Source organism: Gopherus flavomarginatus, chromosome 6 (genome assembly GCF_025201925.1).
Source record: "Gopherus flavomarginatus isolate rGopFla2 chromosome 6, rGopFla2.mat.asm, whole genome shotgun sequence".
NCBI classification, from domain to species: domain Eukaryota; kingdom Metazoa; phylum Chordata; order Testudines; family Testudinidae; genus Gopherus; species Gopherus flavomarginatus.
This window is the reverse complement of record NC_066622.1, coordinates 96195504-96221656: the sequence shown is the minus strand read 5'-3', so window position 1 is coordinate 96221656 and position 26153 is coordinate 96195504. Positions and strand designations below refer to the sequence as shown.

Below are 26153 nucleotides of genomic sequence, written 5' to 3'. Positions count from 1 at the left end.
CCACAGTAAGGGGCCCTGCCTTTACTTTGCCTCACTCTGAAGTTGTCTAGGACTAAAATGCCTCCAAGCAGACAGCACAGTAGATTTACTTGGATGCACTTTGCCTGCTGGGAACAGAGCCGATGCCAAAAGCAAACGTCAATAGCGTAAGTAATCAGTGCCATCTACTGTCCAAAATGGATTATGACACTCCCTCGCCCCTTCCACCCCTCTGCACACTAAAGGAAATGTCATTTAAGGAGCCATCTGGGCCTCTTTCACCAGTGTCTCTCTGGCTGAAATTCCAGTGCATTATAAAGTTCACAGATCTTGCCATGTTCTTACAGTTTCTGTCACACACTGAGGCAGAGCCATGTGGAGTTCCAGGACTGACAGAGGCAGGGAAACAGTGAGATGTGCAGCAGGTAAAGGTCAGGGTGCATCTTACCTTACTGAGGATTCCCTCTTTTGGTCCTTTCACAAATTATTTTGTTCTATTGTTATTTTCTAATGTCAACGTTCCATTCATTTGTGATGTCCCACATATTAGGCCAAACTCATTCTTAGTGTAAAGACCAGTGAAGTCAGTGGAGTTTCATCAGGGAAGAATCTGGCCTATTGTATTTTACAGTCTGATATCAGCATTTGTAACCCTGCTGAACGTACTATTGGCTGCACAATTATTTTGCAGTTTGGTGGAGAAGGACTTTGGCTCTACTAAGATGTTGCAGCACGTTTTACAGATAAAAGCAAGATTTCCCAACAATTGGACATGAGAAAACAGAGACGGAGCAATACGGAGATTTGGTGGCAAGGCCCCTGAAAAAATCTTCTGTTTTCGTTTTGTTGGTTTTTTTCTGAAGAGGTTTTTAATTCCAAGGGAAACATCTGGACATTCCCGCTCCCCTCCAATTTGAACTGATCTTTGACTCCCAGGGATGGAACTCTCTGATTCTCAGGAAGCTGTTACCCAGCTGACTGTTCCTGGGCCAACTCTGGCTTTCCAAAATATCAGTTACTTTGTCTCCATCAGCAAGTAATTTTTCTCAAAAGAAGCCTAAGAAAAGGAAATTCTCTGGGATGTCAGGTAAAGAATGGTTCTTCCCTGTAAAGGCATAGCCAAAATAAGGAATCAGGGGGCTCTGGGGCCATAGAGACCTAGGAAATCTTAAATATCAAAGTATTGAACACCCCATATTATACGATACAGTTGTGCTCTGTCAAATAATATCAGTTATCTGTCTCAGGGTTGTCTATGGTTCCTATCATAGCAATGACTAAGTATTGCACAAAAATTAATACTCACACTAAGTGTGCTCTAAATGGCAATATTTTCATGGCCTCACTTGGATTCTGTCTGCTTCTCTGGTTGATTATAGAGTTATTCTTTCTTTCTTTCTTCTTCCTCCTTTCCAATCTCTCCAATAGTCCAAGGGAGATGCCATCACCAAGGAAGGTCTTATCAAAGACCTTGGATTCTGCCTGATGTCCGGCAATAAGGTACTCCTGCAGTGTCCTATACACGGGAGAGCCTTATGCTGAGCCAGGCTGATTGAAGCACCTCTGTGGAGCATTGCTATCTCTGAGAGTAGCGAATAGGGGTCAGTGGGGAAGATAGGTGATCGATGAGGCAGCTTGGACCCCAACCACTAAGTGGCTCCTAGATCACTACTGGTGATTTCAATTCAGTTTGGAAAGGAAGAGGCAGCCAGTGCTCACACCAGGCTTTGTTGGATCATATGTATGCTGCTGTGTGAGCTTCAACTTCTTGGGGGAGATCATGCTCAGGCTCTCTGGCCCAGTTATTATAACCCAGTCTTACCTGGAGACCCAGCCCTCAGCCCTCCCATGCAGGCCCCAGGCACCGCCGGTCAGGTTTCCACAGGGGCAGTGACATTCATAGCACTGTTTCATGAGCAACTTATTGTTGAAAACAAAATGAAATTTTTAATGTCTCTGGGGCCAGTGCAAGCAGGTGGAACTCTCCATGTCTGGTCCAACCAAAGCTAGCTCAGAAATTCAACCGTGTCCTAGGAATACATGCTCCTCAATCCTGAGGGAACCACCATTTTACCGCTGAAGAAATATCCTGATCCCCAAGAAACCCAATCTCTCTTTCCCCTTGTTTTATTGATCCCCATCTTCCAGTCCCTTCATTCTTCCTGCTGAGGAGCAAGGGGTGCCTTTATCAACCCATCAGGGCTGATCCTTAATTGACTGAAGGGGTCACTGATGAAGAACACAAGGCACCCCTCCCTCAAGAGGCAGAGCATGCTAGCTCTTTGGGGCAAGGGCCATCTCTTTGTTATATGTCTGTACAGTGCCTAAAACAAGGGGCTTAAATAATAAACAACACCGTGGGCTGTATTACACTGCCAGACCCTGCTAGTTTGTGGGACAGCAGGCCAACTGGGAATTTCACAAAGGTTTTCCTTCATGGCACAACAGAGCAAGACTCCCTTTCCTCCAAACACCAACCATCTGAAGACGAAACACCCTTATGCACCCTCTGTATGCCCTGTCAATCAGGGAGTGACTCCAGTACCCCTGCATTTATCAATTGCTAAGGGACATTCATGTCTATAGTTGTTATCATTTCCCTCTGTCATCACCCATCACATCTCTTCAGCTATCCTCCCAGAGCTTCATTGGACCAGACAGCTAGTGACCACAAGTTATTCCTGGGGCTTCAAGGCACAAAGCTACAGATGCCAAATCCCAGGCTTGCAAGAGTAAGTGGTAAGTGTGTTAAATCTGAAATAGCACATAAGAGGCTGGCACTGCCATGGGTTCCGAAGTCTAGAAGTATCAAAGGGCAGATTCTGCAGCAAGTGTGTGTGCTTTACTGTGGGATTAATTGATGCGCTCTGAAACCCTGACCAGGCTGATGTGCATACTTTATGAGAGCTGGAATGCCTCCCAGAGAACACCCCTCGTATCGGTTCCTTGTATCTGCTGCTATTGTGAATCATTTAATTGCCAGCGTCAGCAGATGAGCTCTACATTTGCTTGGGATATAGAAGATCTCTGAACAATCACTGGAGCCCAAGATTCCAGCTAACACACAACACCTACATGTTTAGTATGACTGTCATTTATTATTATGCATATTTTAGTAGCACAAAGGGGGTTTCAGCTACTGTGCTGTTTAAAGGGTGAATTTTGAGCTAAATGAAGATATTGGTAACAATAATCCCAGTTCCCTGCCTGCCTGCTCAGTATCACCTGCCCGTGTTTGGTAGGATCACAGTAGGAGTGATCTCAAGGAGGGATCTGAAGGAGGATGGAATAGTGACTTTATGGATTAGATTGGGAAGGGGAGTCATGGAAGAAAGTGTAAAGGTGCTTTTGGGAGAAGTGAACAAATAGGCCATGAGAGTTGGCATAATCAGTAGAAGAAAGAGGGCAGCTGACAACACTATAAAGACAAAGTAAGTGGGCAAAGTGGGGTTAAATTGTGAACAGCCTTAAAGGTAAGAATTAGGAGCTCTGTGATGTAGTGGAGAAAGGGGAGCCTGTGAAGAGAGTTAAAGGGAGGCGGGAGATGATGTGGTCAGAAGGGCAAGCCAGGAAGCTGATCTTGGCAACAACATTTTGATTGGGCCTGAGTGGGTGCTTTTCTTTGGAAATTAACCTCATACGATTATATTCATAACTCCACCTCCAGCTCTCAGTGCCCATGTGCAGATGCTCCACAAGAAGTCACACTGTGACCCAAACATTCCTTTGGGGGTCTGTACTGGCTTTGAGAACAGCTAAGTTCACATCACACAGCATGGGCAGCCATTTGTGCCCAGGCCAATCCTGGAGATTACTTTTCACAAATAGCACACACTCTATCATAAAAGCTGTTTTGTGTCTCATTCCCTTTTCAGCCAATAACGGCCTCTTGCTTTCACTTACCTCGCTTGCCTACTCTGCATTTCTTGTCATGTGAAATCATTTCCTAAACAGTTTATAATACGTCTTCTTTTCACAGTGGCATTATGAAGCTTGGAATGAATGCCATTTTAGGACCAGCCGGAAGTGGCAAAACCTCGTAAGTGTAGCTGTGTAAATTAATGCCTTTTACGTCACTTTTGATGTCTCTTCTACTGCAAAGAAGGAAAAAAGGCTGAGATTCAATCCCCACCCACCCCAGGGTGGGTTGGTATCTGCAGCTTTGGGTTCAGGTACATTGGCAGGCCATAGTGTGAATACTGGGATTCATTTCTCTCTCACCCCAGGAAACAGCAATACCTCTAGGACAAAATTGATTCCTGAAAGCAATTGCTTAGTGTGATGGGTTGGATCACAGAAACCCCCTTGGGAGCTGCCAACCGATGTGCCAAGACTACTTCTGTCCATTTTCCCTGTCAGCTCGGGACCTCAGCACCCTGTCTTGCCGAGCCAGACACTCTTGTCTACTTCAACAAAGACCCAGAGTCTGAATCACCTGCCCCAAAGCTGCAGGTTTACCTGAAAACAGCTCACAGAATTGTACTTGTCTTTAGCACCCAGATGCCCAACTCCCAATGGGGTCTAAACCCAAATAAATCCATTTTACCCTGTATAAATCTTATGCAGGATAAACTCATAAATTGTTCGCCCTCTATAACACTGATAGAGAGATATGCACAGTTGTTTGCTCCTCCAGGTATTAATACATACTCTGAGTTAATTAAAAAGTAAAAAGTGATTTTATTAAATACAGACAGTAGGATTTAAGTGGTTCCAAGTAGTAACAGACAGAACAAAGTAAGTTACCAAGCAATATAAAATAAAATGCGCAAATTTATGTCTAATGAAACTAAATACAGATCAGATCCTCACCAGTTTCAGAATGCTCCCTTTTACAGACTAATCTCCTTTTAGCCTGGGGTCCAGCAATCACTCACACCCCTTGTAGTTACTGTACTTTGTTCCAGTTTCCTTTAAGTATCCTGGGGCGGGGGGTGATGGAGAGGCTCCTTCTTTAGCCATCTCAAGACCAAAATGGAGGGGTCTCTCACTGGTTTACATAGGCTCTCTCTTGTGGGTGAAGACCCCCTTCCTCACTCCTATCCAAAGTCCAGCTCCAAGATGGAGTTCTGGAGTCACCTGGGCAAGTCACATGTCCATGCATGACTCAGTCTTTACAGGCAGAAGCCAGTTTATAAATGGTATCTTGTATGTCTCCAGGAAGACTTCTTATGTGGATTGGAGCCTTCCAAGCTCTTTTGTCTGTTAAGTGCTTCTGGATTGAACACTTAATTTGCACATTCCTTTCCCAAGAAGTGACCAAATGTTTTAACTAAGGCTTCTTAGAAATCAAGCAATTATACAGCCAATGTTCATAACTCTGAACACATAAATGGTGCCTGCATACAACTAGGATGAACATAACCTTTACATAGATATGTTACATGGCATATATAGCAAAACCCTATTCCAGTTATATCGTACATACATTTATAAGCACCCCCCATAAAGCCTTATGGGGTACACTGTCACACTTAGTTACTTTAGTAGAGCAGTGTTGGGAAATCCAAAGCTGAATGAACTTGGAGAGTGCATGCAGGACTGGGTTGGAAGGGTCCATAGGTTGGAGTGATATAGGGAGAAGCCCTGTACTGAGAAACTGTGTGAAAAGTCACCCTATTTTCTTCAGACTCCTTGATGTACTTGCGGGGTGGAAAGACCCGAGGGGGCTTAGAAGTGGACAAATCTTCATGGATAGGAAGTCAGCAAATTCATGGTTTCACCTATGCTCGGCCTACATAGTACAGGTGAGTTAGGGCAGAACCCATGGCGCCAGTTTGTGCACAGGCCTATCTGATTTTTCACTAGAATAGTATGCTGAGCCTGAAATGCCCAGGACACGCAGTGGCAAGGTCTCATGATGTTAGTTAATCACATATGTGTATTCCTTATGGCTACAGCAGAATATCCATTTAGGATCCTGAAATATCACTTCACTCAGCCATAACCACATGACTCTGTCATCATAGGCATTTTCTCCATTTGAAGCATTATCTTTTCCTCAAGAGACTACAAGTCTCTGTCTCCTTCTCCCATTGAGAACTCTATGGAAGCCATTAGACCTCTGTATTCCTCTTGCCAAGAATCCTCTTTGGGTACGGTCTATCTGTAAGGACTTCACATTATTAGAACAGTGTTGGTGGTACTAGGACCCACTGTGGAGATTTTTTCTCTCAAAGCACTGGCTGATTTTTCTTCTTAAAGCAAGTGTTTTCCATTGTTTTGTGCTGCCACAGGAGGATATTCTGATGGGAACACTCACTGTCCATGAGAACCTTCAGTTCTCTGCCAGCTTGCGCCTCCCACAAGGCCAGAACAGTGAAGCAGAAAAGCAGCTGAAGGTCGATGCAGTGATACAGGAGCTAGGGCTACAGGAGTGTGCTGACACCAAGGTTACTGTCCTATCTCTTTATTAAAACAAGGTAGAGGTGGCACATGTACTCACACGGTGACAATACCCCTCATTTAAAGCAATAGCCTCCTTATGTTTGTGCACAAGTACCTGATAGGACCCTTTTCGCACACTAACAGTGACAGAGGTGTGTGATTTGGTGCGACAGAGGTGTGTTATTTGGTGTGACAGAGGTGTGTGATTTGAGTTGCATGTATAGATTCTATCCTCTGTATGCACAGGGTGAACAGAGCACACACAGGTGTTCGCTTTTGCAGCTTTGCATGTACTGTACATCCAACCCTGCTTCGGCCAACAGCACGGTTTCAATCTGAGACTTTCAATGCTGAAACCATGACGTTTTACCGCCTGAGCAAAAGGACTGAGTCTGTCATCTGGAAGCAGGTTCAAATGTTTCATATGGGCCAGCCATTGAGACGGACAAAGTCCCACAATCTCCTAGAATGGGTTACACATTGGAGATGCAGGGCTCTTCTGCCATTTCTCTCTCTTCCTACCTCCCTCTAAGGGGAAGGAGACATGGAGATGAGAGGGGAGTGGGGCAGGTCCGGTAAGAGAGCAATGCTATGCTCTTGTAAGGCTCACAGAGCTTAGAGGTGGGCTCTTTGGTTTATGGGCAGCTCTTGTATGAGAACCACAACTTCTTTGTTTCTAGTTTGGCTCCTGGCTAGGGTGATCCTGATCCTGGGAAATACAGACCTGTAAGGATTATTTCAATGCCAAGCGAATTGCTTGAAATAATAACAAATGGAATTATAATACATCTAGTGAACATGATATGATAAGGAGAAACCAGCATGGCTTCTGGAGCTCAGAATGAGGGGACACAGGAGAGGATACAGCTCTCCCTGTTAAAATGTGGGAAGATGACTGAAAGGACCAGGAGCACCCCAGCTATATGTTTACCATTTGTGTCCATCTCAGATCATCCCACTCATTACGGCCTGCATTTAAACTCATCTGCCTCCTCTCCGAGGTTCTTTGCTTCCTTTTTTTTTCTCTGTGGTATCAGATTGGCACTGAGTTCTTGCGTGGTGTCTCAGGGGGTGAGAAGAAGAGGTGCAGCATTGGCATGGAGCTAATCACTGCACCTTCACTGGTATTCCTGGATGAGCCAACTATGGGACTGGATGCCAACACAGCTAATTCCATCATTCAGCTGCTGCATCAGTGAGCCATTCTCTGTTTCTCATGCTCTGCTCCATTAAGGCCTAAATTCTAGCTGGCTTGGGACTGTGATATTCACCACGTGCTTCTTCTGTTTTGCAGACTCTCCAGGAAAGGAAGAACTGTGATTTTCTCTATTCACCAGTCACGTTATTCCATCTTCCGTCTGCTTGATCATCTAACGCTGATGAACAAGGGAGAAATAATTTATGCAGGACCAGCTAAAGAGTCCACTGGTTATTTCAACAGTATAGATAGGGGTTGAGACTGTGGCAGGATGAGAATTATATTTCCTACTGCTACAGGGCAGCTACACATGGGATTTTTTTAAATGGAGCCTTAAGAGTAGCAGTCAAAGTTTCTAGGTGCACAAACCTAGTGCTAATAAAAGGATGCACTAGAAGAACCTTGGACAGACAGACAAGCAGTTCACTATTCAAGGACACCACAGAAAACTGCTTTGATTCAAATCTTAACTGCATCAGCAGACTCACAGTGTGCAAAGGCCAACTTAATTGCTTCATGGTTGTGCTTTGCACTGCCCATGCAAAAGAGCTATATTTAACTCTTTGTCCAGGACTCTAATTCACAAAGACAGCAGGGACTGGGTGTATTTAAGAGTCAGTAGATTAAGTGGGGAAGCAGATGAGGAAAACATAAGAAAGTGCTGCCTACAGAGGTGCCACATGCATCCTGAGGAAGAGGAATGACGGGCATCAATGCACAGCAACATCTTTTTAATTGATCCAAGAAGTAGTGTAGCTGGGCCCCAAAAGGAGTTCAGTTCACACAAGATTAAAGGATGTACAGAAGCATGATGCATGAGGAAGGCATACAGGTCCATTTAAAAGAAACAAGAGGTTTATTTCAGTTTCCTTTGTGAGATATTGTGTCGACTAATAAGTTGGTTTAGGAGTGAAATTGGTTGTGAAAGACTGATCTGCCAGAGGGGCAGGCTGGTTGATGTATTTTAAGAGAAGGCTGGTTTGGCTAAGGTAATTATTGGTTGCTGAGGAGGCACTAGTTTGACATGAGGTAGGTTGGTTGGTTAGTCTGAACAGCTCTTTGGCTCTCTGGGAAGGCTGGGTATGGGGCAATACAAAATGTTTGTGATGTAATTCAAAACCCTTGAAATGAAAGGTTTTTGCATTTTCTTAATTTTTTTAAAGTCCTACTTGATGTAATTTTACATTTTTTGCATTCAGTATTAGAAGCATTTTTGAGTGAAAATAGGTTCATTGAAAATCTCAACATTTTTAATTGCATCAAGACAAATTATCATATTAAAAGTGTGAACTCAGATTTTCACAGGTTTTAATTGCAACAGTTGCAATTAAATGTCAAAAAGGAAAACTTCCAAAATGTCAAAAAGGAAAACTTCTGTGCCACAAAATGTCCTGAAACTAAATATGGTATTTTAGATGATATTTAGCACAGAGATTTTGTCATTTTCTCACACTGCTAGTTGTGTGTGGGGTTAGCTTTGATTTTCTCTTGTGATATGGTGTGTTTCAGGTTACCAGTGTGAAGCATTTAACAATCCTTTGGACTTCCTCCTGTATGTCATTGGTGGAGAGATCATGCAGTCCCAGCCTAGTCCAGAGTTAGGTGAGTGCTGTAAAATTATATTGGCTGAGAAAGAAAGAAGTGGTGGTGAGGCAGCAGCTAGGACAATGTCTTGCAAATCCACTTCAACAAAAAATATATAGGAATTGTAAAACAGAGGTAGCCAAACTTCTGCAGTGCCCATTCCAACATTTAGCTCAGAGTCTAAACACAACACACTGGATTCTCCTCAAAATAATTCTTGTTCACGCATGATGCTAATTCCCTTCTACCTCAGTCACTTGCCAGTGTTACGCATATGCAGATGCAATTTCAGCGTAACATTTTTATGCTATATTTTTCCTTTAGCAAGCAGACCTGCCAAGGCATCATCTAATTCATATGCAGATTTGTGTGGTTCTTTTTGCTTTTCAGTTGTGTTTAAGGGTATGCAAATGATGACCAGAAAGTTACTAGCAGTGATGACCATAAAAATGCTAGTGTGATTATTAGCAATCTTCGTCGCTTTTCTGGGAGTTGGCTAACACTTTCAAAATCCTTCAAAAGCAAAGTTGAAGCAGGAATAGAAAGTTTTGACCTAGGGCTGTCCCATTTGGTCTGCAGCCTCAGTGAGAGAGTCCGATTCTCAATGCAGCTCTTGTAGTGACAAGAATCCACTGCCCATCTACTACCACAAGTCCTGCTACTATGAGCAGCTGCAGGAAGAGTTGGAAAACCTACAGTCATTCGAGAGCCACCTCAGCGATGCAGTTCCAACAAAAGTCACCTATTCCACCTCATTCTTCCACCAGGTGAGGGAAAGGGGAGGAAAATGCAATCAGTCGTTTCATGAGGTCCTCTGCAAGAGACTTATTCACTGTGCAGCAATTCCAGTGAGACATCTGAGTCTAAGACTTCATCGAAGATCAGGGTTGGACGAGACCTCAGGAGGTCATCTAGTCCAACCCCCTGCTCAAAGCAAAACCAACCCCAATTAAATCCTTATAGCAACGAAAATATTCTTATTTTTCATAACCACATAAGACCAGATTCAGGGATCCTGTGTCCTGGCCAATTAGCAAGTTGTGTGCTGAGTATCTCCATGAGGCTGTTGGGAGAAGAAGCCCACTGGGTCACTCTGTAGAGGCATTGGACTGAAGCAGCTCTGCAAGGCCCCAGTTTTCCCTGGTCTAGGGAATGAAAACCAGAGGATTAACACAGCAGTGGATCCTCAGGATCTACTCCTCCTTACACTGTGCTGTGCAGGGAGACCCAGTGGAGCTGGGCTGTGCACCACACTGTGCACTCATATTTAACCCCCGTGTGCCACAGACTTGCACAGGTGCCACTGCCAGGGAACCTCCATAGCCACAGAGTTGAATTTCTCCCTTAATGAGGAGCCTAACCCTGCTCTTCCTGTAGGAAAGCACATCCTCAGCTACTCACCTCAGAAGGGTCTCCTTCAGTAATTTGAGCCTGTGGTGTACAGTGAAAAAGCAGCTACTTTTGCTGTCATGCTTGGGAAGGATTTCTATAGTCCTCCATTCAAAATAAACTGTGACATTAAGGAACAATTTAAGGCAGGTAAATTGAAAACTTTCCTTAAAAATTATGTAATGGACAGAAGAGAATAAACTTTTTCTGAGATATGTAAATTACATTATACAACATGAATCAGACCCTCTGCTGGTGTAAATTGGCATCGCTTCATTAAAGTCAAGGCCACTGCACTGATTTACACCATCTAGGGATCTGGCCCTCTGTATTGATGGGGTTTATGTTTAACGTTACTGATCTTACAAAGTCACCCAGCACACTGAGTGGATGAGAGGAGGGCAAGGAAAAGGGGAAGATTGAAACAAAAATCAGAAAGTGAACATTTACCTACGACCATGACTTCCATCTCAGGCATAGGCAGCCGGGAGTTGTCAAGAATGCACCACTGAGAGCATGGTAATTTTTTTATATCATGAGAAAAATCAAACATACAGTCTCTCTCTGACTCCAAATATAATTCTGTGCAAGCAAATATGTGAACAAATGATAAGCGTTTCAGAGCTCATTCTACTGCTATTACAGTCTTTGAAAATAAGGCAATGTTCTCTGGCATGCACAAACGTACCCAATTCCTAAGCTTTACACATATCCCACCAAAATGACGTATCTACGAGGAAGGAGGACAGTTTAAATGTCTATCAGAAAATTAAGTATTAGAAGTCAGATACCTTAAAAAAAATTTACCGTATTCTACAGTAATTATCCAGAATACTGCTGTTTACAGTTGCTGTAGTGCACTGAACTATTACTGAAGATGACTGAAGTATATTTAAATAAGAATAAATATGTGAAGATACATAAGTAAAACATATATGCTCTAGGGGGTTAAGTGGGTTGCGATTGTCCCAGAGTAAAGGTGAAAGGACAATTGTTGCAGGCAATGGAGAGACTTTCTCTGACATTTGCCTGTGTCTAGTTTAGAAGCCATCTTTATGAAAATGAGATTGATGCTAAACTTTTCCAGCTTATATTCTCCACTAGAGGCAGGCTCCCTAGCTACAGCTTGCACATAATCCTCAATGGGAGCCTGGGAAATCCCCACTACTTGGTTTCAAAGAATTCATATCACACCAGTCTGAGGCTGTTGTCTTGTGGATATTGCTATGCACCTGCCATGCATGATGTGTGGGTACGGGTCATAGCCCCAATCAATTAGAGCAGGCACATCTTGGGAGGGCTCAGTCTTGCTCAGTATCTGGGGGGTGAGGTTGAGCATCATTTCACTCAAGAGAAATCCCTGTGAAGAGTGCAGTTGAAAGGGACTTTCAGCTCGTTTCTTTTGCTAGGGTAGCAGGTAGCTGCAACATGCAGTTTTGAGCATGGAGAAAGCAGAGGAAAAAACAAAGGGGAAATCAGGACTCAAATCAGGGTTGTAAAGAATCCTCAATAAAAAATCAAGTCCAGTGGACTGGCCTGGGATATTTCAAGGAGGAGATTTAATTTCTGTATGTATAAATTATGTATTTGTGTATGTTCCCTTAGCTGTATGTTGTGAGTAATCGCAATGTGAAGAACATCCTGAGGAATCCTCAGACATCCATTGGTCAGTTCCTTTTAGGCACCTTCTTCTCTGTGTTGGTGGGGCTCATTTTCTACCAAGTACCTGCCACTCTACCTGAAGCCTTTCACAACAGGTGAGAGGAAGAACAGAATCTTTACTCCCTTCCTCCAGCTGGCAGTATGAGGGAGGACGGATGGATAGATGAAAGGAGTAACACACTTACAGAAGGAATGAAGAGATGCAGACAAGTTCCTTTCAAGTAGCCCAAGTGAGCATAATATCCTGGGGCACCCAAGGGGTTTGGAGAGGGAACCTTATATGGAACCAAAATCTGCTGAAGACATCAGAGAATATTCCCAGTAGCAAAGACAGTGACAGACTCCAAAATTTTGAATACTTACCTTGGTGAGGATCTGATTCCCAAACCTAACTTCCAAGGCAGTGTAATGTGAGAGCAGTATAAAGCATGAGAGAACTCTCTGCCCTTTGTGTACAAGTCCAGCAGAGAACTCCAAATAAATCTCTTTTCCTTTTCCTCCCTTCTCTGCAGGTTGGGAGCTTTCTTCTTCCTGGTCATTAATCAGATCTTTGGGAATCTGTCTGCAGTGGAGCTCTTAATCAATGAGAGAAAACTCTTCATGTGAGTGACTCTAAGACGCCTTCAAATCAAAATGCTGGAAACAGGCATAAACTGGCTGTGGCTGCAGAGTTTGCTGCAGATCTATACACCACCACAGAATTGTGCTCCAATAATCAAGCCCTCCCAAAATTTAAAATCATGTCCACATCTGTCTAAAAAAGGAAGGGAAAGAGACAATGCATCCCCACTCCCAATGCCAAAAGCCTCAGATGCGTTGTAGATGTCAGATTCCAAACTCTCCAATGCCTTCCCAAGATGCCAACAGCCCCATCTGTTCCCTGTCCCGTTACCAAAATCTTCAGCTTCCCCAACAGGCTTTTACAACAGTTATGCATTTTCAATACCAAAATCAGCAGCACCTTAAAAACTAAAAATCTGGGACAGTGTGAAATGACTTGATTTTGACATCAAAATGAAAATGACATAGGAATAATGAATAGATTGTATTATTCGTTTTCAGGTTTCACTCATTTAAAAAAAGTGTGCACTTTTTCTAAACCTTGCCACAGAATTTCCAGATTTCCACACCGGAACACCTCAGAAATAAGGATGCCTTACCACAGAATTTAGGTCCAGCTGAACCTTAGAAATGGCCAGCAGATCATGGATCTGAGAAAGTCTGGCTCAGCTCCCAACATTAAAATGCTCAGTATTATTTCAAAACAAATACAATCATAGACAATTGAAATATATACATACAAATATAAGGACACTGTTCGGTCAGTCACAATATAGCATGCAAGTAGCATCTACAGACATGGCAGAGTAACAGTAGAGAGAAGTGAATGGACACATTTCAGAAAGAAAAGACTAAATACTGGAAAGGTGCAGTTTCTACATCCTACTCTGGAGAAACCACGAGGGGGGAAAGAAAGGAATTGGATATTTGAAGAGAGCGAGGACTGGTTACAGAAAAGGGAAAGATTACTTTGAAGGAAAAAAAATAGAGTATGTGTATGTGTGTGTATTTTGGGCAAGTTCATCTAAGAATTTAAGGTATAATCCTATATCATTTGCAATCAATGAAAGTAAGATAGAGCCCTGCCTTGGATAGGGGAAATTGTATTACTGGATTCTGAAGCAGACAGGACACTTGGAGCTGGAGAAGATTTCTGATGTTTTCACATTTCTAGATATGGATGAAGAGACTGGCCACCACATTTTGGACAAATTGAAATTTGGGTCAGAGGAAGACCACTGAAGGAGGAAGTTACAAGCAGTAAGACAAGAGGAGATAGAGGCATGGAGGAGAGTTTCATCAGAGGAGAAGTCAGGATAGCATCATCTGTGGGTGATGTTTTAGATGTGATAGGAAGATTTACAGACCAGGAAGAAACAGGAGGCAGAAATAGTAGAAGATAAAGCTCAATGTATATGTTTCAGAAAGTAAGGGTAAATGAGAGAGGTGTATCAAAGATGAAGATGAAGGGGATAGTTTTTCTTCAGGCTGTTGTGCTTACTAATTATTTAATGGCATATCTATTTGGAGATGAAGAAAGTTCTGATGAAATTGAGGGAGACAGGAGTAAGGAAAGGACTGAAACGCTAACATGGTTATAGAGTTAAATATAAATATATGAAGTAGCTACTTTGATTTTCAATGTTTTTATTTATTGCATACATTTTTCCAGTCACGAGAGCTCTAGGGGATACTACAGGACCTCAGCATATTTTCTGACCAAGGTGTTTGCTGATCTGATTCCCAATCATATCATCCTCTTGTTGATGTTCTCTGGCGTATAGTACTTCATGATGGGTAAGTACTGAATTTCTTTTAGCTCAGCAACTCTTTGAGGAAGAGATTCAGGACAAAAATCACCATGGGAAAATGCCACAAAAACTTTGGGAGTAATATCAAACTCTGGCAAGAATGAAATGTCATTGCACAGATTTCTGTGGTGACTGTGCTTTGTTATTAATTTGTGCAGTTATATTACATTGCTCATAATCAGAGGTAAAAAATTCTCTCCTTATGTACAAACTTTGTATAGAACTTCCCAGGGTGCTTCTGTTCATCATTTTTTCTCCCCCCCCCCCCCAATAAGACACCCACACACAAAATCATCTTATTTCTAGTATACCACTAGCTCTGACTCCAGTTGGTTGAGTTTTCACAAAACAGTGCTGTATCAGTTCCGGACAGGACTCCGGCAGTGTGGCCTTCTAAGTTCCCCCAGAGCTTAGGTAATAGTGCAGGAAAACCAATCGGATGGTCTCAATTTTTGAGACATGTGAAGAGTTAAACAAACCCATGCAACCAAACTGTTAATTTTAGTATGATTATATACACTAGGATGAAAACAGGCATAGCTTTCCAGTAAATAAAAACGTGTTGCGAGGTGCACTCTCTAGCAGCTCTTTAGTGGTAAATCTGGCACTCACAGCCCCACCCTGCAAATTCCTCATGGACCCAATGATCTTTGTCATAACCATACCCAAAATACAAACTAAAATTTAGTCATGGCAGATTTCTCACAACATTGTCCTGGAAGGATACTCTATGGATCCAGCACTGAAAACATGCACCACAGTGCTTGTTATTACGCCTTTAATTCGTGAAAATACCAAGTTGGAGTCTTGTACTGGGAACCACCTTTACTGTAGCAATTCCATGGCAATGCCTGTTATGGATCCAGACCTTCTCACAGTACTGAGTCATTTTCTCTCTGTCATCATACACAGGTCTGAAACAGGATGCAGGATCTTTCTTCCTGTATGGTCTTTCCCTCAGCCTGACAAATCTGGCAGCCACGAGCATGGCCTTCCTGGTGAGCACCAGCATCAGCACCTTCACCATTGCTAATGTCTTATTTGCCCTGCCCTTCGTCTTCATGATGGTGAGAACTTTTTATCCACTCAAGAGCAGCCTTGCAGGATGTATAGAGTCTACTGGAATCAGAGATGGGCCTAAATCTCAACATTCAGTTCAAATATCCCAAATTGAAGGGATGCTCAGATCTGAGGCTTTGGTTTGGGTCCCTACTGGAATGGTCAGGGAAGGTGCATTTTTAAAAAATCAGGAGTATTTATGACATAGGAAAGCAAGATACAGAGCAACTGTAGCTATAAACAATATGTTATTAGTACATCTGGTCTAAGGGGAAAGGTCTGGTCTGCTCTGAGCACAAGACAGGCAGTCAGCAATGCCTGAATTCTAATCCTGCCTCTGCACCTGTCACGTTCCTGTACCAGATATGGACTGGCTACTACAGCTTGCTTATACACACCAGATGTGATCATCATAAGATCCTTTACCACTTTGCCAGGTATGGCTGAGGTTAGTGTAAATAAGGTACAGCAGAATCCCATTTATCTGATCTCATTAGGATCAGGGCCACATTGGATAATCAAAAATTCGGATAATTCAGAGAATTGGAAATTGTGAGGCTGCAGCGCCATCTAGGGCCACAGGAGAGACTGCCCACTTCTGGACGTGCGTGTACTGGTTGTTGAGTTAATATGGAGAGCCAGATAATGCAGGTCCGATAAATAAGGTTCTACTGTATTTTGTACACAACACCACCTAGTGTATGAACAGCATAATACAGTTTAGCATTCCAGTACATCTCCCCCTTTAAGTTCTATATTCCTACCATTTACAATATTTACACTGTCTCATTGTCTTTGAAGTTCAGGAGGTATTAGTCTGTTAAGTGTGTCTGTATCGTATTGGTATTCTAATTATATGACCCACATGTGTAACAACTTGGTCATCTAGCTGTCTGTTAGTTTCAATGACAGGCTGTGGCTGGTTTGGAATTCCTGAGTATTCTTCTTGTTGTTCTGCATCTGTCATCTGTAGCGTTTGCTCTGTTGATTGTTCTTTCTGAGGAAAGAAACTGTAGATGTTGGTGGTCTCTGCTGAACTCTCCATTGCCAATCTCAATCACATATAATCTGGGTGCTGGATTTTCTTTACAACAGCTAGAGGTGTCCATCCTTTTTCTCCATTCAATTTGACATGAACACAGTCACCATATTGTAGATCCGGCAGTTCTCAACTGAATGACGTCTGTTGTAAAAGTGTTCATAAACTCTTCTAGCCTTTTTATCTGACTTGGCTACTCTCTTCATGTCTGGGCACTTTGGATACATTCTTTTCCAAAACTGGAACAGTCTTTCTGAGGTATTTTTCCATCAGGAGTTGTACTGGACTATATCCAGTAGCCACTATTGGTGTTGATCGGTAACTCAGAAGAACAGGAAATGGATCTTTCAGCTGTAGGATTTTCTTGACTATCTGTACAGGTCTCTCAGCCTTTCCATTCTCTTGTGGATAACATGAGCCACTTGTAATATAGTAAATAACATATTTCATTTGGATTCAGGTAAATTCTGCTCCAGTGAACAGTGGTCCATTGTCTGTCACTAGTTGCTCTGGAATACCGATGTGAACAAAAGTACATTTGAATTTCTCGATAATACTGCAACATGTTATATCTTTCAAGTACATTATTTTTATATACCTGGGAAAATAGCCCACTACAATCAGGTAATGATGTAATCTAAATTTGCATAAATCCTGCAGCTAGTTTCTTTCAAGGTTTCTCTGCTAATAGTGTTTGTACACTGTCTGGTTCAGTATTACCTCAAGTTGATTTGTACTGGATGTCCTTTCAAAAGTACTATATCATCAAATCCTCCATCAGGTTCTTTCTTATTTTTCACTAGGCCCATCACGGCTGCCACACTGCAGCTGTGAAGGTTGTTTGATCCTTTAGTCACATGCACACTGAATGCATAGCTTTTGTCTATGTAGATTGTTTCTGTGGTGAACTGGACCATGCAGTTCAGAATACCTCCAGCGCTAGTCAGAGTTCTGTCACTTCATCTCTAGAAGGGGTTGAAGGTGACTGTAAGTTCCTTCTGAGATGATGTATCATCGGCTCCTGAGTTAGTTTGAAAGTCAAGAGTCTTGTCATAAATATTAAATTTCACTCTGCATGCAGGATCTATGTCATCACAAGTGATAGATCCCAGAAACAAAGGCTCTTGTTTGTCTGTAATATGAGTCAACTTCCAGATTGCTTTGGTGTGACAAAACACCTGCAATATGTCCATATTTCCTGCATGTATTACACTGTGTGCATCTGTCTGGACATGCATTATCTCTTAGGACATGACTTTTTCCATATCCTGTGCATCTAGGCTGGAATTTGTCGCCTGGGAGTTCTTGCTCTTTTCTTCAGGGGTTTTATGGTAATGACTTTTAACACTCAAATGTCTGAAAAACTTGAAAAAACTGAAACTAGCTTAGAAACTGTAAACAAATTTCTCTATGTTTTGCTGTTTCACCATTTCAGTCTGTTTTGCTATTTCAATAGCTGTGGCTAGGGTTAAATCTGCCTTCAACTATAGCTGCTGTGAAAGGTTTTTTTTTCTGTTAACCCAATAACCAGCCTCTCTCTGGTATTTTCATGCTTTGCATTCCTCAGATCCAATGTATGCAGAGCTCTTATAAAACATTAACATTTTCTCCTGGTTCTTGAATTCTCAGGTGAAAACATGCTCTTTCATAAACAACATTTCTCTGAGGTATTAAGTATGTCTCAAACATAGCCAGAGCCCTTTCAGAGTCATCTTTGTGACTGTCTTCAGTAAAGTCAAAAGATTTAAGGATATGTTCTACCTGTTTCTCCATAGCATAAAGGTGATTTGATACCTGTATATTTCCAGTTTCTTTGTGCAGCTGGATAGCAATGTGAAATCTTGCAGAATATGGTTTCCAGTCTGTCTGTCAAAGCTGAAGTTCTCTGGGGCATTAAAGAGTGGCATGTTGATGAGATCCTGCAATCTTTGTTGCTTTGTTCCTTCTGTTTGCAACATTGTTGCTATTTTCTTCTGTTTCTGTTCTTAGTTTACTCCTGACACCATGTCACATTCCTGTACCAGATATGGACTGGCTACAGAGCTTGCTTATTATATACCCCAGATGTGTTCATCATAAGATCCTTTACCACTCTGCCAGGTATTTTCATGCAGTGGCACCTAGTGACTGAACAGTATAATGAACAGGAGTACTTGTGGCACCTTAGAGACTAACAAATTTATTTCAGCATGAGCTTTCGTGAGCTATAGCTCACTTCTTCGGATGCATAGAATGGAACACACAGACAGGAGATATTTATACATACAGAGAACATGAAAAGGTGTGTTCCAGTCTATGCATCCGAAGAAGTAAGCTATAACTCACAAAAGCTCATGCTGAACTAAATTTGTTTGTCTCTAAGGTGCCACAAGTACTCTTGTTCTTTTTGCAGATACAAACTAACACGGCTGCTACTCTGAACAGTATAATGCAGTTTAACATTCCATTACTGTACCTGTGATCTTTAGTAAGTCACAAAGTCTCTGGCTCAGTTTTTCCACTTGTAAATGAGGTTAATCCTTACCTATTTCAAATGGGTGGTTTGAGATCTGTTTATTAAATATTTGTAAAGCAATTTAATAATGGAAAACATTACAGACTTTTTAACTTCTCACACATATTGTATGAAAAATATGGAATGGTACATTATCCTCCCCACTGGGATGTATGATTAGAAGAGGCTTCAGTCCAGGCTTTAATAGGCTTTGTATTTTTTACTGTAATACACTGCACAATACAAACAACATGTAGCTACTAGAGGTGCCTAAAATGAAAAAGTAGTTACATTAGCCACTGTTCTAAGCTAATCATTTTAAATGAAAGCTACTAGTATTAGGAAGTCCTAGTAAACTTTAGGGCCAAATAGTCTGAAAAAATATTTTACAAAACAATTTTTAGCTAATAAATATACTAGTAATCTTAAATTAGATTATTTTTAACAACACAGAAACTGGAGAAACATCCTTAGCATTGTTATTTTCCTACTCAGAATACAGTGGATAGGAACACCATATATCTGATAAATTTCCCTATTCTCCCTTTCATGAATGAGGGCCACTATTTGGCTCAAGGTGTCTGGTACTGAGGAACAACTCCCAAGCACTTTGAGGGACAGAAGACAAGCATATCGTTTATAACGTGGTCTGCATTGTTTTTTTGCACTGTCTCCTACAGGTCTTTGGTGGGTTCCTTGTAAACCTGAACTGCATGCTGAGTTGGCTGTCCTGGATCAAATGGGTCAGCATCTTCCTTTATGGAATGAATGTGAGTCACAGCCCTTATGTGGAAGATTTGGCAAAGTGCAAAACGGAAGGTTCAAAAGTAAAGTGAACTTCATCCCCGATTGTACAAAATCCCTCAAGCCTGTTTGCCATCTCACTTCTCATGTCTCGGATTGTTCACAAGCTCTTAGCCAAAGACAGAATAGAATCACCTGATACTACCATGTACTAATCAAAAATATCATCCAGTCTATGTTGGTAGACTGTCGTCTTCACATGTCTTCTGAAGAAGTCCTAGAAGCCCACCTCTGTCTGACCAAGAAAATGCCGACTGTCTGTATTTGTCTGACTGACAACATCTGTAAATCTGCATTTCTGTCTCTCACTCTGTAAAGTTGGTACTGTGCTTTGTCACATATAATGATACTAATCAGAAGTAAAGGAAACAATAAGCACACATGCACATTCACAAACCATGCCAGAACATGAGCTTTACTGTATTCTTATAATAAAACACAGTTTATATGAAGTCTGCCCTAAATATAATTCTTATAGAAACTACAGCACCATTTACTGGCAGCATCCAATATTGATGCTGTAAAACAAATCATTATCTTCTTTTCAATGAAGATTGATTAAATTCCTGCTTCTGAGGGCTAAGAATAAACATTTCCATATATGTTTACAATGAGATTTGCAGAAGAAAAGCCTTTAGCTGAATGTTTTGTTCTTTTTTCCCCATTCAGACTTAGGAATCTCTTCCCCATGTTCTGCTATTTTTTCTGCTGTTTGAGGCTTTGTTTTTATGAGAATCTCATCCCCTCCCTCTTCCCTCTCCTGTCCTAACTCCACTCCAAACATCCTGGCACCAAGGAGTCTCTCCAGTGCTAGCCAAAGACAAGAGGAGCCCAGATGCGTGTCTACCTTGAAACGCCTGATGAAAGAGAGGGACATATGTTTTAAAAGCTACAGGGCAGATTCATTTGATAATTAGCCCATAATTAATTATCTTTGATTCTCATAATTCCAGGGTTCACAACCAGGGGTCATGAATAAGTGTCAGGCATCATGGCCACACTGCACTTCCTAAATTGCTGAACAGAGGGTGGTCACGATACGGAATAGGTCAAGAACCATTGCCAAAATTGTGTCAGGGCATCATGGTCATGCTGCATTTCCCAAATCTCTGAATACAGTATGGAAAAGGTTGAGAAGTGACCCCTGTCAAAATGGAACATTCCATGTTTCTGGGGAGGCACTGCTGTTCTTGCTGTATAATTTCTTCATCTGCCAGTTTCTAACAGATTAGTTTTTTTAAACATATGTTTCCTATTTTAGGCCCTTGTCAGTAACCTAGTCCCAGATTTGGACCTTAGCATCCAAAATATGGGGGTTAGCATGAAAAACCTCCAAGCTTAGTTACCAGCTTGGACCTGGTACTGCTGCCACCACCCAAAAAATTAGAGTGTTTTGGGGCACTCTGGTCCCCACAAAAACCTTCCCTGGGGACCCCAAGACCCAAATCCCTTGAGTCTCACAACAAAGGGAAATAACTCTTTTCCCTTCCCCCCTCCAGGTGCTCCTGGAGAGATACACAGAAGCAACTTCCGTGAATCTAAGCAGAGGGAGTCCACCCTCTCTAATTCCAGTCCTGGAAACAAAAGCACTTCCCTCTTCACCCAGAGGGAATGCAAAGTCAGGCTAGTAAATCTAACACACACAGTTTTCCCTCTGACTTCTTGCTCCCACCAATTCCCTGGTGAGTACAGACTCAATTTCCCTGAAGTTCCTCACTAAAGAAAAACTCCAACAGGTCTTAAAAGAAAGCTTTATATAAAAAAGAAAGAAAAATACATACAAATGGTCTCTCTGTATTAAGGTGACAAATACAGGGTCAATTGCTTAAAAGAAATATTGAATAAACAGCCTTATTCAAAAAGAATACAATTTAAAGCACTCCAGCAACTATAGACATGTAAATACAAAAGAACATAAAAATCCCCTATCTGATCTTTGGTACTTACAACTGGGAAACAGAAGATTAGAAAGCAGGAAATAGAAAAATCCTCCTCATAGCTGAGTGAGATTCAGGCAGAAGACAAAGAACTCAGACACAAACTTCCCTCCACCCAGAGTTGAAAAAAATCCTGTTTCCTGATTGGTCCTCTGGTCAGGTGCTTCAGGTTACTTTTTTTTCAGGTGAAAGAGACATTAACCCTTAGCTATCTGTTTATGACAGCCCTGACCATCAATGAGCTCCAAGGAACAGTTTTCCATTTGAACTCTTCCACATAAGTACTCACTCTGTTCACCAACCACCAAAAACAACCCAAAAGTGCTGAGGGAAGGTAGAGGCTGTCATACCTGACACATTTCACCACAGGGGTACATACAAGCACTCAATTTATAGAGTATTTTTGGATACACAGGAGTCTGACATACCACACGGCATGAAGCATAAATAGGAGGCCATGATGTGATCCCTGTTGAAAGAGAAGTAGCAGTGTCAATACACATACAGAGAGCCAATGTTTAACTAACTTATTAACAGGAAGAACAGTACACAGGAATATCAAGTAATAAATATTACCCATTAGAGGGAGCTGTGTTAGTCATTTCCATATATAACAGTATTGTTCTTCCAAAATCTCTACCTTCACCATTTTTTAAATGTTCTTTTAACATAATGTGTCATGCAAAAATGGTACATAATACTTTAGCAACATTTCTTCACATATCAGTACATATAACCTTAAATGCTGCACTAAATATAAACAGCACCACGGGTGAGATTTTCAGAAGTGCTCAAGAAACTTGAGTACTTCTCTGAACCTCACCCAATATGTATAATCTAAAATTATTTAAAATGCATAGGTAGATGTCTCTGTCATAAACAGATAAGAAAAGTTAATAGCACAGAAGTACTTTATATCTCTTTGACTGTAAAGGGTTAACAAGTTCAGTAAGCCTGGCTGTCACCTGACCAGAGGACCAATCAGAGGACAGGATACTTTCAAATCTTGAAGGAAGGAAGTTTTTGTGCTGTGCTGTTAGTTTTGGTTGTTGTTCACTCTGGGGGCTCAGAGGGACCAGACGTGCAACCAGGTTTCTCTCCAATCTCCCTGATACAGGTTCTTATAGATTCAGAATAGTGAGTACTAGATAGATAAAGCGAGTTAGGCTTATGTTTGTTTTCTTTATTTGCAAATGTGTATTTGGCTGAAAGGAGTTCAAATTGGTATTTTGCTGAAAAGATTTTAATTTGTGCTTGTATACTTAGGCTGGGAGGGTGTTCCCAGTGTCTATAGCTGAAAGACCCTGTACCTATTACACTTTAAATTTACAAAGATATTTTTTACTTTTTTTCTCTCTTTAATTAAAAGCTTTTCTTGTTTAAGAACCTGATTGTTTTTTTATTCTGGTGAGACCCCAGGGGACTGGGTCTGGATTCACCAGGGAATTGGTGGGGAGAAAGGAGGGAAGGGGGAGAGAGAGGCTAATTTCTCTCTGTGTTAGGATTACTTTCTCTCTCAGGGAGAGTCAGGGAGGGGGAGAGAGAAGGAGGGGGGAAGGTAAATTTTCCTCTCTGTTTTAAGATTCAAGGAGTTTGAATCACAGTGATCTTCCAGGGTAACCCAGGGAGGGGAAGGCTGGGAGAGGCAACAGTGAAGGAAAGGGTTTACTTTCCTTTTGTTAAGATCCAGAGGGTCTGGGTCTTGGGGGTCCCCGGGCCAGGTTTTCGGGGGACCAGAGTGTACCAGGCACTGGAATTCCTGGTTGGTGGCAGTGCTACAGGTTCTAAGCTGGTGATTGAGCTTAGAGGAATTCATGCTGGTACCCCATCTTTTGGACGCTAAGGTTCAGAGTGGGGAATTGTACCATGACAGTCTCTAACTAGTTGTGTTTGTTTGATTCCTTGCGTGCAATATTTTTCCCCTTCTGAAGTGTGATAGTCAGTGCAGTGTCTCCAGTTATCTCTTTTTTCCCTCACACAAAGGAAGGTGAATCTGTAAATGTCACTAGATTTCTCTACTGTAAATCAGCAGGCATGGTAATCAAAGAGTCACTGTAATTATTAGGTTAGAATTTGGTTCTGGCTGTTCCTCATGCAGATAACCTGCACCACCATTACAAAATTTATCAGGACAGATGCAAGACAAAGGCACTTTCAGGAAACAAAGAACATGGATATCATGGAGGTCATCTATTGGGAATTACAAGGCATTTTCAGACCAGAGAACTACATGGGGGCATTTCACATGGCAATTTTAGGCAACACAGGAGGCATATAGCAAGTGAACAACAAGATCATATTAAGCATTTATGTAACTTAGGGATTGTCAGGGCACATATGGGAAACCACAGAGGTTCATGCAGAGTGGGCTCACAGGAAGTTCATAGCAGGATGTTACAGGAGCATATGTATTACAGTTAAAGTACTTACAAACACTTAATGGCTCACCTGGGGACTCACATAGTCACATCATCAGTACTTAGAAGGGCTCATTATAGGAACTCACTAGGCAGGACACATAATACACTCTTACAGGAGTTTTATAACTTGATAAAATAGCAACAGCTACTGTAGAATTACAGAATACATAGAGACATACAATAGGTCCAATAAAAACCAGTACAATGTCCCATTAATAAGGACAGCTCATTTATTTAGAACAGGGATCGGCAACCTTTAGTACCCTGGCTGGCCGGGCCAGTTTGTTTACCGGCCGCGTCCACAGATTTGGCCAATTGCGGCTCCCACTGGCCACGGTTCGCCGCTCCAGGCCAATGAGGGCGTCGGGAAGTGGCAGCCAGCACATCCCTCAGCCCACGCCATTTCCCACAGCCTCCATTGGCCTGGAGCGGTGAACCATGGCCAGTGGGAGCCACGATTGGCTGAACCTGCAGACACGGCTGGTAAACAAACCAGCCCGGCCCGCCAGGGTGCTTACCCTGGCGGGCCGCGTACCAAATGTTGTAGATCCCTGATTTAGAAGAACCAGATTTATTTATCAAGGTTCTTCTAGGCATCTGAACATGGACTACATCTCTTAATTCAGGAAGCATCCAGGTGGGTGGGTCAAGGCTGGCAGCTGTCCACAAGAGCAAATGCATCACTTCCATAACATGCCTTATCTACTGCAGCCCACCAAGCAAAAGGCTTCCCCACAGTTGCTTCCAAGCAACTGTAAAATAAAGAGAAGATAGCACTCTCTGAATGAAGCACTGCCGTACTTCACTACAGGGAATATCATAGAGCTAGATGTTGCAGAAAGTTATTGCACTCTATTTTTCACTAATTAGTAGCTCTTATGACTAATTACACAAATTAAAAGTTAGTGAGTTTGGTATTCTCCAGATAGCTTCCAGAGAGCAGTCTTTGTCCAAGACAGGATCACAATAACTTGAAGTGACAACCTTGCAGGTCAGGACCTATTTGCATTAGCAAAGCTGTGGGAAAGGAACAGAAGGAGAGACTTGCACAGTGCCCTCCTTCGCTGTGCCTGCTTCTAATCAATACTTTCTCACGTATCACCACTAAAACTTATCATCGTAACATTTAAAATGAAAAACAATTACTGTGTTGTATTTGTTTGAACAGTGTCAAACACCCGTGTCTGTTTGTTGCAGGGTACCTGGAGAGGTGTACTTGCAGCAGCAAGGTATCAACTACAGCACCTGAGGCTTGTGGGAGAATGAGGTTGCTCTCCTATGCTTGTCACTTGCATTCTTGTTCTTTGCCTACATCCAGCTGTTAAGAGTGAATCGCTGGAAGTAAACTGGGCAATTTCCAGTTATCATCCATCAGGGCAGCAGCCATGCAGAGTTCACTTTGTCCCCTCCTACCAGTATAGTCTTGATTTCGGATACCTCCTGATTTGTGCACTTCTTCCCTTCAACCACCAGAATGCTGTAAATACAAAATTAATTTCACCAAGACTGAAAGACTGGAAAGTGTCAACATATGTGTAAAAACATTAAATAAAAATGTATTTTACCTTTTAACAAAGAAAACATTATATGTTACACTCATAACAATCCATGACTCATAATAATCAGCTAACCTCACACAAAGTGTGGTGAACAGAACGCAAGATAGTTTTCTGCTAAAACATAGGACAAGCCACTAACCCCTTAGCTAAAGGAGAATTGTCTCTAGCTACCAATAATTATTCTTTCCTTTTCATCCTTACTACACAAATTCTTAATTACTCTTTGGTCATCATTTGCTATGACTACCCCAACTTCTACTCTTCTGGCCA

At 41.9% G+C, this 26153-nt stretch overlaps 1 pseudogene; it reads left to right on the top strand.

Annotated features, from left to right (window-relative positions):
• The first annotated feature begins 917 nt into the window (after positions 1 to 917).
• Positions 918 to 20642, top strand: LOC127054520 (broad substrate specificity ATP-binding cassette transporter ABCG2-like; annotated as a pseudogene).
• Positions 20643 to 26153: the final 5511 nt, after the last annotated feature.